This window comes from Haemaphysalis longicornis, unplaced genomic scaffold, assembly GCF_048455015.1.
Source record: "Haemaphysalis longicornis isolate Haplotype H1 unplaced genomic scaffold, Haemaphysalis longicornis Haplotype H1 scaffold_136, whole genome shotgun sequence".
NCBI classification, from domain to species: domain Eukaryota; kingdom Metazoa; phylum Arthropoda; class Arachnida; order Ixodida; family Ixodidae; genus Haemaphysalis; species Haemaphysalis longicornis.
The window spans coordinates 65,955-78,248 of NW_027526241.1; the positions used below are offsets into that span (position 1 = coordinate 65,955).

Below are 12,294 nucleotides of genomic sequence, written 5' to 3' on the forward strand. Positions count from 1 at the left end.
ACCAATAATAACACATTTATCAAGGAATGGTTTGCAATCTGTACATGCGTTACAGTGCATAACTAGTAGTCCATCTTGTTCATTTTTCTTTTTTACATTGCGATTGTGCTCACGAAGGCGATCATTTAAACAACGACCGGTTTGACCAACATACTGTTTACCACAAAAGAGGGGAATCTGGTAGACAACACTATCTATACATTCAACGAACGAAGTTTGGTGTTTCTTTTTACAATTATTAGAAATCTGCCTATCACCCTTATTTATCTTACAAAGCCTATTCAACTTCTCAGGGGCTGAAAATACAACTGGCACATCATAACGTTTCGCAATACGTTTCAAATTGTGGGACACAGTATGTAGGTACGGCAAAATACCTACAGGTATGTAGGTATTTTCAGCCCCTGAGAAGTTGAATAGGCTTTGTAAGATAAATAAGGGTGATAGGCAGATTTCTAATAATTGTAAAAAGAAACACCAAACTTCGTTCGTTGAATGTATAGATAGTGTTGTCTACCAGATTCCCCTCTTTTGTGGTAACCAGTATGTTGGTCAAACCGGTCGTTGTTTAAATGATCGCCTTCGTGAGCACAATCGCAATGTAAAAAAGAAAAATGAACAAGATGGACTACTAGTTATGCACTGTAACGCATGTACAGATTGCAAACCATTCCTTGATAAATGTGTTATTATTGGTAAGAGTAAGGACAAGTGTACACGTGAAATCATTGAGGCGGAAAAGATAACCAGGTTAGGAAGCTCTTGTGTAAGTTCGACTTCTATCAAATTATCAGAAAAAGAGATTGCCTACTTGCGTTCGCGCTGATGTACGCATGTGTGTGACGTCACGGGATTCTTGCCTATATATGTGTGTTATTGTTTTTCAATAAAGGTGTTGCAAGTTAGCGCTGTGTGTGTCTACTTGTCTGTGTCTCTCGTCTTCTGCGCTACATATTTGTAAGTTATGAACCAACAAGCCCAAATATTCACGCTACTGACGTTCATCTGGTGTAGCAAGCTAAACATCTTAGCTCGGCTAACATTGCCAGGCACTCACCCTCTCGCAAAGTAATTTTGGAGAGCCCTTAACCTATTACTCATATCATCACCTGATGAGAACAGTGTCTTCATTTCTGAACACATTGTCCGCCAAGAGCTGAATTCCGCCTCCTGCTCTGTTTTTACTCGTGAATAGAATCGCGCACGCTTCCGACTGCCCCCTTATTGGTTACCCACTAATTCAGACCACTTCCTCCAGAAAGCTTACGGGAGCTTCAAGTGCGCAGTTGAAAGGGAACACCAGCTGAATATGCGTAATAAAACTGGATCCCACCTTCCGCACCATTGCATGGATTGTGAAAACAAGCGATGAGAGCCAGTTTTGACTCAGACAAAGGTGCTGAGCAAAAGAAGAGAACAGGTGGCAAGGTAATTAATGTAGGTCTTTTTCATTCGAAAGCATGGTGACCAGTGTGTAAGTGAAACATCCATATCTTTGTATCGAAATAAATATGAATTTCTAAACCGTTATATCATTTGATAACGGTGGTGACATGTGTGCGCATGTGCTGATGTGGGTACATTAGCATGCTCCATTTTTCAATAAACTAGTTGCGAGTCTGCGCCTGTCCTGTGTCTTCTTTTCCTTGTCCCGTCCGAATGCGCAGTTTTAAGTATGAATATGAACCAACTAGCCCAACAACATGCTTTGCTGAAAAATAAAAAGCCACCACAAACATGGAAGCGCAAAAGAAAATCGATCCAGGCTGATTGTGATTCGCGCGTGAACCTTGAGAGACGAGGGCGGAAGCGGCGCGAAGATAACGCACGCGAGAGACGCAAAAGAGGTGAGACGAAGCTCCTGCGGCGTGGTGGCAGCGAGTGCTCGGACACGAGGCACGCCCAGGCTGCTGCTGCGTGATGGCGCCCCCGCGGGCACAGCGTGAGCCTGCTTGCCGGAGCGGACGACCACGCCAGAAGAGAGCGCGGGCACACCTTTCGTCCGATCGGGATGGGGGCGTGCTCTAGAAGGGCCGCGTCTCGGAGTCAATTTCATTCATACAGTTTCCGCATTTTTGCTCCAAGAGTCACACTTCCGGTGAAACAGAGTTCCTTTTTTTAATTTTTTTTTCTGTGATCACTGGCTTTTTGCAGGTCAGCTGAGTGATACCAAGCCGCCAACTAAAGGGGCCCTGAAACGAATGTAAGCCCAAAAACCCCGGTGACGCCTCTAAACTCGATCAACAACTCGGTCGAGCGCGGATATCGGTGTCCAATTTCCCGCACGGAAGACTGCTGTTACGCTCAGCCATGCTTTCCGGTTTCATGGGCGCCACGTGCAAGCGCCTCTTGGCGACCCTGATGCTACAATGCTGAGCGCTAATAACGACGAAGAGCAGCGAAACAAAAGAAAAAAAATTAGCCGCGTATTTGCTCCTTTCGCTGCAAATCTCGAAAAAGACGATAGTCTTTGTCGACATTGGCCAGGTAAAAGCCTCCCTTCGCTTTCCCGCTCCTCTCTCATGCTGTTCCTCTTCCGTTTCGCTGCTTTCAAGCTCAAGTCTATTTAAATTTACCACGTTCCACTCTTCCAAGCCGGGTGCCTCGATGCCAGCGCTGCCGTATGGCGGAGACGCGCTTGAATCGAGGCGCCCTTTCTTCAACGTTTAATGACATTGCACACATCCCGTGGGACTGTCTTCGCTTTGCCGACTGTAGACAACAAGCCTTCAAAACCGTATGATTGGCAATCCCACCGAGCCTTAATGATTGACTTTATCCAAGCCGTTCCAATCAGAGCGAAGAACGGCGCCTGCTCGCCGCTCTACCAAACTTCGTCGAGAACTCTGGCCTTCACCATTTCCTTTAATTCCACACCCAATTGGATGTACCATTGGATGTATCATACTTTTTCCCCAACTCCCATTACCTAATCCCTTTCCCCTAGACACCAAAATTCGCTAAAGCGTAACATGGCGTCCTTGTATCCCTTGTACATAAAATAAATGCGTGTTACCACCACCACCATAGAACCGCGTTTCCCTACTCCACGTGCGTTCCAAGCAGCCCATGGAACCGTTCTAGTGGAACCTTTTCGTAACTTTTGCCGCTTAATTTCTTAAAACGCCGCCAGAAGCTGCAGTGGCGCGGGCGACAGCAGGCGACAGCGGAGTGAATTTTTTTCTTCAGTGAATGTAGTATTTCATTCGGAAAAATCAAGCATCTATGATTTTTTTTATAAAAGAACCCTGAAAATATCACTTACGTTTAATTTGCTGCCTTATATTTGCGTAAGTACTTGTTCTTGTTCAACAATGTTGACAAGTGTGAAAATTACATCGGACTTAGACGTTTAGATTTGGATGCTAGTATATAAGACTATTGCTCAGACCTTGTATCACTTTGGTCGGCTAGCTGAATCGAGTCACAGACAGACAGACAGACAGACAGACAGACAGACAGACAGACAGGCAGACAGACAGACAGACAGACCAAAATTTCTGGGTTTGAGTAGCCCAAGAAAGGCTATCGTCACAAGTTTTCAAATAGCAATAGTCGCTCCTCGGATAAACATCATTGGATGCGACACTGCCTCTGCGCAAAAAAACCCCAGTGTGTATGAACAATTTTAGCTGGCGCACTATTCAAACGTATGTACATGTCTGATCGCCTTCCAGGCTTCCTGGAGGCTTGAGATAACGTGCGACGCTAGGACGCGACCACCGGTTAACCTCTAACGAACGTTCATTACGCGTGACATCAAGAGGACCCCCCATCGAGTGCCTGCAAAGGACCAGAAAGTCATGCTTTGAAGTGCCGCGATGAGCAAACATTTGCTTGGTGGCTTGTTGCTACGTTAGACTGTAATGTTAATGTGTGCGCCGCCACTTTCTTGCAGTTACTACACATTCGCTCGTTCTGCGTCCACTTCAGCGGACCTTATTAGGGCAGGATTAAGCGTGTAAGCGCAACGTTCGATTAGCAATACCGCGTGTAGCCCTGTGCGAGGAATATTTTGATGCATAAGCATTCTTTCCCGAGACCTAAACGCCAACTTCAACCAAATGCGGAGTTGCTAAAGTTAAGATAGTTAATCGTCGAAACAGTGTAGGTGCAGATCATAGTATTAGGTCATAGGGGGAAAAGCAAAAATTACGAAACAACAATAAAAGTCGCCAAATTTGCTTACCATTAGCTCAAATATTTTTATATCCAATCCAAATCTGGCAATCGTCATGGTAGCAAGCTAAAAGTATGTGAACAATAAAATACCAGAAATAAAATAAGTCGCAAAGCAACCTAATCCACCACGCCGACGCGATTACCTGCAAAAAGAAACCGAAACAGAAGAAAAGAATATAAAAAAAGAAACAAAGGCGCCCTTTTGTGATTAGCGAAAAGAAAAACAAAAATGTAACAAATAAAACATTTAAACTGAAGTACCGAAATCGCAAAGCGCTACCTAGTCAGGCACCCTCACGTGATTCATGAATGAAATTAAACGAAAAACATACAACAATGACAAAACTGAAAACGAACTAACGAAACACCGAAACGAAAAGACCAAACTCGGAACAAAACTCCGAGCGAAACTCCGAAAACTCCGAACGAAACTCCGAAAAAAAACGAAACTCCGAACCAAAGGGAAGACAGAACCGTAGACTGCCAAACACACTCAATAAAGCGCTGAACTCCCGACAATGTTGCACACTTATTCCCTGCAATTTCTCTCCGGTGCAAAGGTGCTACAAACCTATTAAAAAAAAAAAAAACAGAGCTCAGGACTAGACAAATAGAGACGCCACTCCCACACAGCAAATGCCGACCATTTCGTAGAACCAATATCCTCCTCCCCCACTCTCAAAGCATAGATATGTGTGAAAACAAAGAAGTAAAAGTCCTGACGATAATGATACTCCCTAATGCGAAATTTGTGCGCAACGCGAACTGTAGTCTTTTCGGTCACGGCGCATACTGCTGCGTATCGGGAAGTGATCGCGTGATCAGCGAACTCTGCCGTTATGCCGCAGCGCGTTGCCGCTGCCTATCATGGTGTAAATTGTATTTCAATCTCCCGCGTAAATATCCGTGGTTTGGATGAGCAGCGCGTAGCGCGTGCTAGGCTTCTAAGCTTTCTGTAAACTTGAAAGAACTAGACGCAATTGCTTTCACGGATGTCTGGTTTTGCGTCTCCTTTCTGGAAGTCGCCACTAGACGCCAAGGCGCGGTTTTCACACACGTGTCACGCGCGGCCTCGGCATTATGACCTCACCCTCCCACTTTCGCCATGCTTTCATCCACCGCTTTCCTGCGGGCTCATCTTCGGTGGCCTCCTCGTTCTCTCGGTCATCTCGGAGCGCGTCGCCGCCTGCGAGCGTCTCGCGACGCCTCGAAATACCGCCTTTCCCCTCACACTTTCGCTGCTCTATCCTCCTCCGTTTTTCTTGGTACCGGCAAGTGCGTTGATTGTTGCACAGCCGCTGTAGCTCCCCGTGCGGTCGCGGCGGCCTGGAAACTTTTGACCAACACTGCACATGTCTCTGCATTACAAAGAACCGCGCGCCCTGCTGCGAACACCCACATTTCTTGTGGTAAGCTTTCCAGTGACGTGATTATCAACGAGAAAAAAATTTAAAAAAATCCCGCATCTCCACGAAGTGAATCATGACTAGTGGGCGAAGCACTGGGGATTGTTCTTACCGTAAATCACCCGTGAGAGTGTTGACTGCTGCTAAAACTATTTCCAATCCAATCCAATCCAATGCTCCTCGTGCATGCGCAGCACGGCTCTCCAGGATCTCTCTCTCTCTCTCTCTATATATATATATAACATTTTGTGAACATTTTATTTTGTTCTTTTTAACCTTTTGTGAACCTTTTGTTCACAGATGTTTCGATTTACACGGTGCTGTGCCGTGAGCACGGACGCCGGACAAGCGTCGGCCTTACGGTGCTTCGCCCCCCCCCCCCCCCCCCCCCCCCCCCCAAAAAAAAAAGGACGCCATTCCGCCCCGCGAAGGTGGATGCCCAGGGAAGCTGTTGCAAACTGCTACACACGCTGACGGGGGAGGGTATGAAATGCTCTTCATTGTCTCGGCGGGCTCGTCGCTTGCACTCGGCTTCTCTAGCAGCAAATGCTGGGTCCTGCCGAGCCTGACGCATGCGCTAACCACGTCAACCCGCTTCCCCTTTTGAGAGCAGCTGCAAACACAATCTTTACCAGCACACATCCCATTGTACACCGGCGCCTTATCATCCATCACGCGGTTTTGATGCTTGTTTCGTGGTTTTTCTTTACATGAATACTGAGCTCTATGCTGCACGCCTGATTAGCCTCACGCATGCGCTCGGCGTCTTGGACGAGAACTGCTGAACACTGCCTGGGTTTTTTATTTACGACACAAAATTTTCCGACCAGCGAGAGGTTAACAACTTCGCTGTAAAAAAAGCGATGTGACAGTTTTGTTTGATGCTTCCACAGTAGGCGGCATACCCGTACTTTTATACCACTGGGCGAAGCGTTCCGCTGTCAGTACCTCCGTACAGAATCGACAGTCACGGCGCCTTGCGCCCGGCGGCAGAACATGTTGTGGCGACGCAGATAGCCATGGAAGCGATAGTTCGATTATGATGATGATGATGTCCTCAAAGATTTTGGCACGTACCCACAAGGGGGGATTGGCGAGGGCTAAATTGATTGTTAACTAGGTGGGGACTTCAAAATACTAAATTATTTCCCGAAAGAGGCTGTAAAAGGAAACTTAGTTATGAATAAAACCCGAATTACCCATTAATTAGCACCCTTCAGCAATTCAAACGACCTGAAGCAGAAACAAAATTTTGAATGCAATAATATACATATCCCCTTTTGGAAGTCCCAATTTTGATGCGCCGATAGATGATATAAGTGGAATCGAAAAAGTCAAACCCAAACGCTCAATTGGGCCTTTCAAAAGCAGTTGTCTAGCTGTTGAGAAACTGCGGCAGTCGGGAAAAAAATGTTCTATTGTTTCGGGGATCTGGCACCGCACACGTAGTTCCGCAGGTGAAAGTCCTGATCGCAGCTCAGCTGATCGCAGCGCAGCTCGGCGAAGGTCACCTCGCATTCGATAGCTCGTCTCGTCCTTCCTTCTCTTCGTCCTCATCTTTCGCGCAAACTTATTCCCAAGATTAAACGGAACGTTGATTTGCATTACAAAAGCGATGAAAATAACAAAACGGCAGATCCCACGCATATCTGGGATCGACGTAAAGCGAAGCTTTCAGTTATGTTCACATCGTCATTAATACCACTGTTCTGAACTTCACAATGCAGTTCGTTACCGAATTCACTGTGCAACCTCACCATCCTGCGCATGCGGAGCGCCCGAGGAAGATGTTTCCCACGTGATGCTAGACTGCCCATTATACTCACGGCAAAGACGTGAACTTTTACACAAACTCCCATTAGAGAACCGTCGTGTGGTGTGTTTAGAATCTTTACTAGGACCATGGCCTGATGCGGGGCTTCAAAATAAGGTTGTTCGTGCCCTGAATGTGTTTTTTACCTCAACAGGAATAGTGACAAAGTATTAGGTGACATATTAGATTTTTGTCGTGAGTCAGTGACCACCAACCCAGGAGGACATTTTACAGACAACTTTTAGTACTCACGAAAGTGTGGTGCACAGTGGAATAGTATAGCCGGGTCTACGACCCTGTATTGGTGAAATGGAGTAGCCGGGAGCAGATCCGCTTCCAACCTCTCCACTCAATAAACCAGTTAAACCACCAAGTAGCACCGTTTGGAATGATTGCACGGGCGTCATGACAAAATTGAGTTGAGACGAAAGTTCGTGTGACATTTTTATACGAAGCTTCAGTGCCCCCACCGATGCCGTCGTACGCCAATACGCCCTGCAGGGAAGCCAAATTTCTCTGGAGATGGCGAAGAATGATCGGGGGTAAGGTGAAAGAAAAAAAAACGGTTCCCGTGCCCAGATTCGAACCTGGGTTCCTCGCGTCTATCCGATTGCTTCATTCCGACATGGTCAAAGCGAACGCCAAGCAGCAAGTACCGATTCGCGCCGCACATCCCAAAGCCGCACCGGAGAGTTGCTGTAGGTATTCTGCCTCCAGAGTAGCGCATACTCGCAGTGTGGGAATGGCCAACCAAGGAATCCGTCACGAAAACGCTTCGCGTTCAACTACCGTCGTCGTTAAACGGAGGCGCGCATGATATTTTGTTCGCCCGTCGCTTGTGGCCCCGTTCCGGCGACCCTCGTAGTCTTTCCTTGCCGCCGTGTGTTGTTGCCTTGACTCACGTCTTCGATCCAGCATACCGAGTTGAATTCGCGGTCTGCGCAACATTTCGCGGCCAGTGCAGACGTTCCTGTTATGCGAGACACTTCTTTCGCAGTTGCATGTTCCGGTCGTCACGGGTACGTTTTGGGGCAATTTTGCTGGTGCGTGCTGACGTGCTCTTCGGACGCATTGGTGACTGCGGCATTCGCGGTGACCAGCGCAACCACAGAGTTTCAGGGAAATCTGGCGCCAGTGTCTAGGCGAGCCGCGCGTCAGTGAGCGCTCCGTCATGTACCCGGTAGGAACGTCGCAGCTGTACAGCCTTGGCGTGGCTCCTTGACAGGCTGAAAAGTTGCCTGCGATTGCAAAAATGCAAGTTATACCGTAAAGATTATTTTCAGTTGTTGAATTATGATGTAAGGAACCAAAGGATTATTTAGAGTCAGGCATTATTTAGAAGCTTCATGCAAGGCAAACAAGAAGAAAAATTCAGGGAAGCGTGCTCTCACGCGCAAGACTTGAATGGTGGAGCTATGGTAGGTGATCATTGGGGGACGCGTATTCAAGTTTCAGTATCATTGTTTATTTCCATAGTTGCGGTGCTATACTCGGTTACAACTCAAGAACGGCACCACCTCATGTAGTGTATCACTCCGCCAAAGCGCCGGACCCGTGACGTCAGTGCGCGCGCGTTTTGAAAGGGGTTTGCTGTGAATGCGTGATATCGTCCCTGGAGTCGTTTATAAGCATATTAAGTCCAAAAAATCACGGGAACGGCTCGCGCCATGTTCAAAATACTCCCAGTAACACCCTACTTGCGCCGCGCGGAGAAACATCCGGCTGCGGTGATAAGGCACAGCGGTAACTTCCGGTGCCGTTCTTAAGTTGTCACCGAGTATAGTAATCGTCATCATCAGCATGGAAGAGGTCGTCGTCCCCATTCCGGCGAGTGGTGGATGCAAAGTCATCTTCAGCATCGTAGACATCCTCTAGCTCTTCACCATCGGCTCGAAACAGCGGGGGCGGGATCTGCACGTCGTCTCGGGAAGGAGTGGTACACTCGTAGTCATGTATCCAGTTACCCATAAGGGCTTCTACAGAATGCGGCGGCCGCGTGACCTCTTACAAGCAGGGCGTCTTTTCAACTTTAGCATTAGCGCTGGAGTTGTTTTGTTTGTTGAAATGCGCGGCAGAGCTTGACGACAGATCTGGAGTTTCTTTATTATTATTGCTACAGTCACTGCACGTACCGAGGGCGCTCGGCGGTCACCGCGAGGCACGCGCTCATGAGCGCTCCGCATTTTCTGGTGTTTTTTCCCCGCAAACCCGAACTTAGGGGTCGTGCAACAGTTCCGTTGTTAAAAGAGCGTTACCCTGTTTTCTTGATTTTGGCTGCAGGAGCAAAAAAAAAAAAAAGTCATGCGGCTAGCCACGCCAAGTGGGCGAGGAATGCCGCTAAAGGATGCACCGTTACATAACCTTTTCGTAAATAACAAGATATTGCCATTGCTGCAGTTATATAACTACAGGCTTATGGTGTATAAATGCAACATCAAAAATTATAACCAGAAATTTCTGTCTTTTTGTAACCTGGAAGCAGCTTCAGCGACTCTATACAGTTTCCGCAGCCAGGCAAAGTGCTTGATTCCTTTTGTTACAACAAACCAAGGGTCAAGCAGAGTTGAAAACCGCATGTATGACCAGGTTTCTTAATAAACATGCACAAAAAATATAAAAATCTCGAACCTTAGTACAGCAGCCCTAAAATTACAATCACAGATGCATCATCAATAATTTTGTGGCACTTGTAGTTATGAAGGCTACATGAGTGTATTGAAATGCAGTACAGTTGAACACGGATATATCGAACACGGATATATCGAATTATTGTTTATATCGAACAGCGCGAACATCCCCTTGAAAATCCCATGCAAAAGTATAGGGCTGTTGTGCGCGTGTATCGAACTCCTGATCACGGGCAAATTCGATATATCGAATTCCGCGCCGAAGGTGCCCCTGAAAGTTTGCTTCCTCTGATGGGGTGGAGCTGATGAAAATGTTGACTCATCGCAGGAGCTGCCTGGCTTGGTGAGACAGAGACGGCGTCCGCGGCATTATGTCGCCTCGATGGCCTTCACCAGCTGTTTTCACGCTAGCACGAGGGGCTGGTCCATGATAGCTAGAACGCGGATAGTGGTTGGGGCGAAAGGACATAAAGGAGCAAAAGAAATTGACCGGAAGCACTCTTTTTCAGAGAATGAGCTGTTCGGTGGCTCTTGCAGGGGGACCGATGCGGCGTTGTATGTTTGTTTTGTCCAAGGCATTCATTTCGGAGCAACGAAGGCGGGAATTCGTCAGGTGCAGGCTGCTGAAAAGATGTTTGAAAAGGCGTTCGGAATTCCTCGCAGTTGTTTTAAGGGCGATGCACGCATCGACGTTGACGTGAAGGCGAATGCAGCACAACCCGCCCCGGCTATTCCGGAGCGTGTCGGGCGCAAAGCGACTTCGTTGCACGCCTCCAGATGGTGTAGGTGTTCGGTTCGGATACTGAAGATAACGGCACTCAGTGCCTGACAACGTTCCCAACCGCCTACTGCAGCCTAGGTTACGTCAGCGTTATTCGCCTCTGTTGGGGCACAGTGTACAGCGTTGATTTTACAGCGCAGTGTACAGCGCAGACTTTACGACGCAGGAGAAAAAAACAAGCGAAGCTCAAAGACATTTCAATGATAAATAAAGTGCGGTGGTCATCATGCTGCGGTTCGGATATTCCGTGCTTGGAGGGTCGAAACGGTAAGCTACCGTTTTCCACGACTTTAGAAAACTCTCAGTGATGTGCGGAGTGGTCAGATAATCTTCAGATAGGCGGATTTTATATATCGAATTATCGATATATCGAATTATTTTACGATCCCCTTGGAGTTCGATATATCCGTGTTCGACTGTATTCAAACTCCGGGTACTCGTCATCATAGTTGTGTGTCCGCATGAAAATTTAGGAGTGTTTTTTTTTTGGAGTTGAATTCTTTGTGCAATATGATATTGTTGCTACGGTGTACAATGTTAATGGGGCATTATCACTTAGATGTTATAATGTTTTTCCTCATATGACAAGTTGTGAATTCCTTTATAATTGACTCATGTTCCGTAGCAACGTACATTTACATGTTTTATTATGTTTTCGCTGGTGTCATTATTTGTAATAATTCAAAGATTTCAAAGATTTCAAAGATTTTTTATTTCCTCAGAAGTACGAGGAGGCAGGCTGGGACTAAAGGCTACAAAGCCTGACAGAGGCCCCAGCCCCCTTTGGTACTGAAGATGTAATCGTCTGTATGGTTTTATACGCGTCGTTTTCATTGTGTAAATCACATGTATGGCTTTCTGTTACCTAGGAGATAAAACAGTTGTATGTTTTATAAGCGTTTTTCCCTTAGGTTCGTATTATACAATTAGCTTTGTGTTACTCAGAAAAAAAATGTGTGTGTAATGTAGTTGAGTATTTTTCATGTGTACACAAATTTTCTGCCATCGCAGTATGCCATGGGTACTGGTACCTCGTCAAGCTGTCGCACGAAAAAGGTTTTGTCTCCATTTCCCTGCATTTCTCTATAGTGAGCATGCTCAAATAAACAAACTTGAAAACCGGATGAGGCAGGCAGAAACTGCGATGTCTCGAAAAAAATGATGATGGCGATGACTGAACGTGAAGCTTTCTCCTGACGGATTCCTCTGTTGAAAGCTTCGCTTTGTAAAAACGAAAACCTAAAGCAGGCTTCCCCTGTGACAGAGTATATTTCACGGAGAGTACGCTTCACAGTTGGGTGTTGGCTTTTCTGCATTTGGTTTTGAGGCGGACTACAGACGCCATCAAAGAGACATGGAAAGCTTTGCGTTAAGAATAGACGACCAGAGGGAACGGTTAGCACGTCGCCGTTAACTACTGTTTCAACAGAAACCGGAAGGATGTGCTCGCGGCGCGGAGGTCGTCAGTCAACACCAGAGAAAGGA

At 46.8% G+C, this 12,294-nt stretch overlaps 1 protein-coding gene and 1 pseudogene across 2 annotated transcripts in view; both read right to left on the bottom strand.

Moving 5' to 3' along the window:
• LOC144164728 (uncharacterized) overlaps positions 1-12,294 on the bottom strand; it is a 149,556-nt gene that overhangs the window by 41,228 nt on the left and 96,034 nt on the right. The window lies entirely within an intron of this gene.
• On the bottom strand, positions 3,475-3,606 carry LOC144164736 (U4 spliceosomal RNA; annotated as a pseudogene).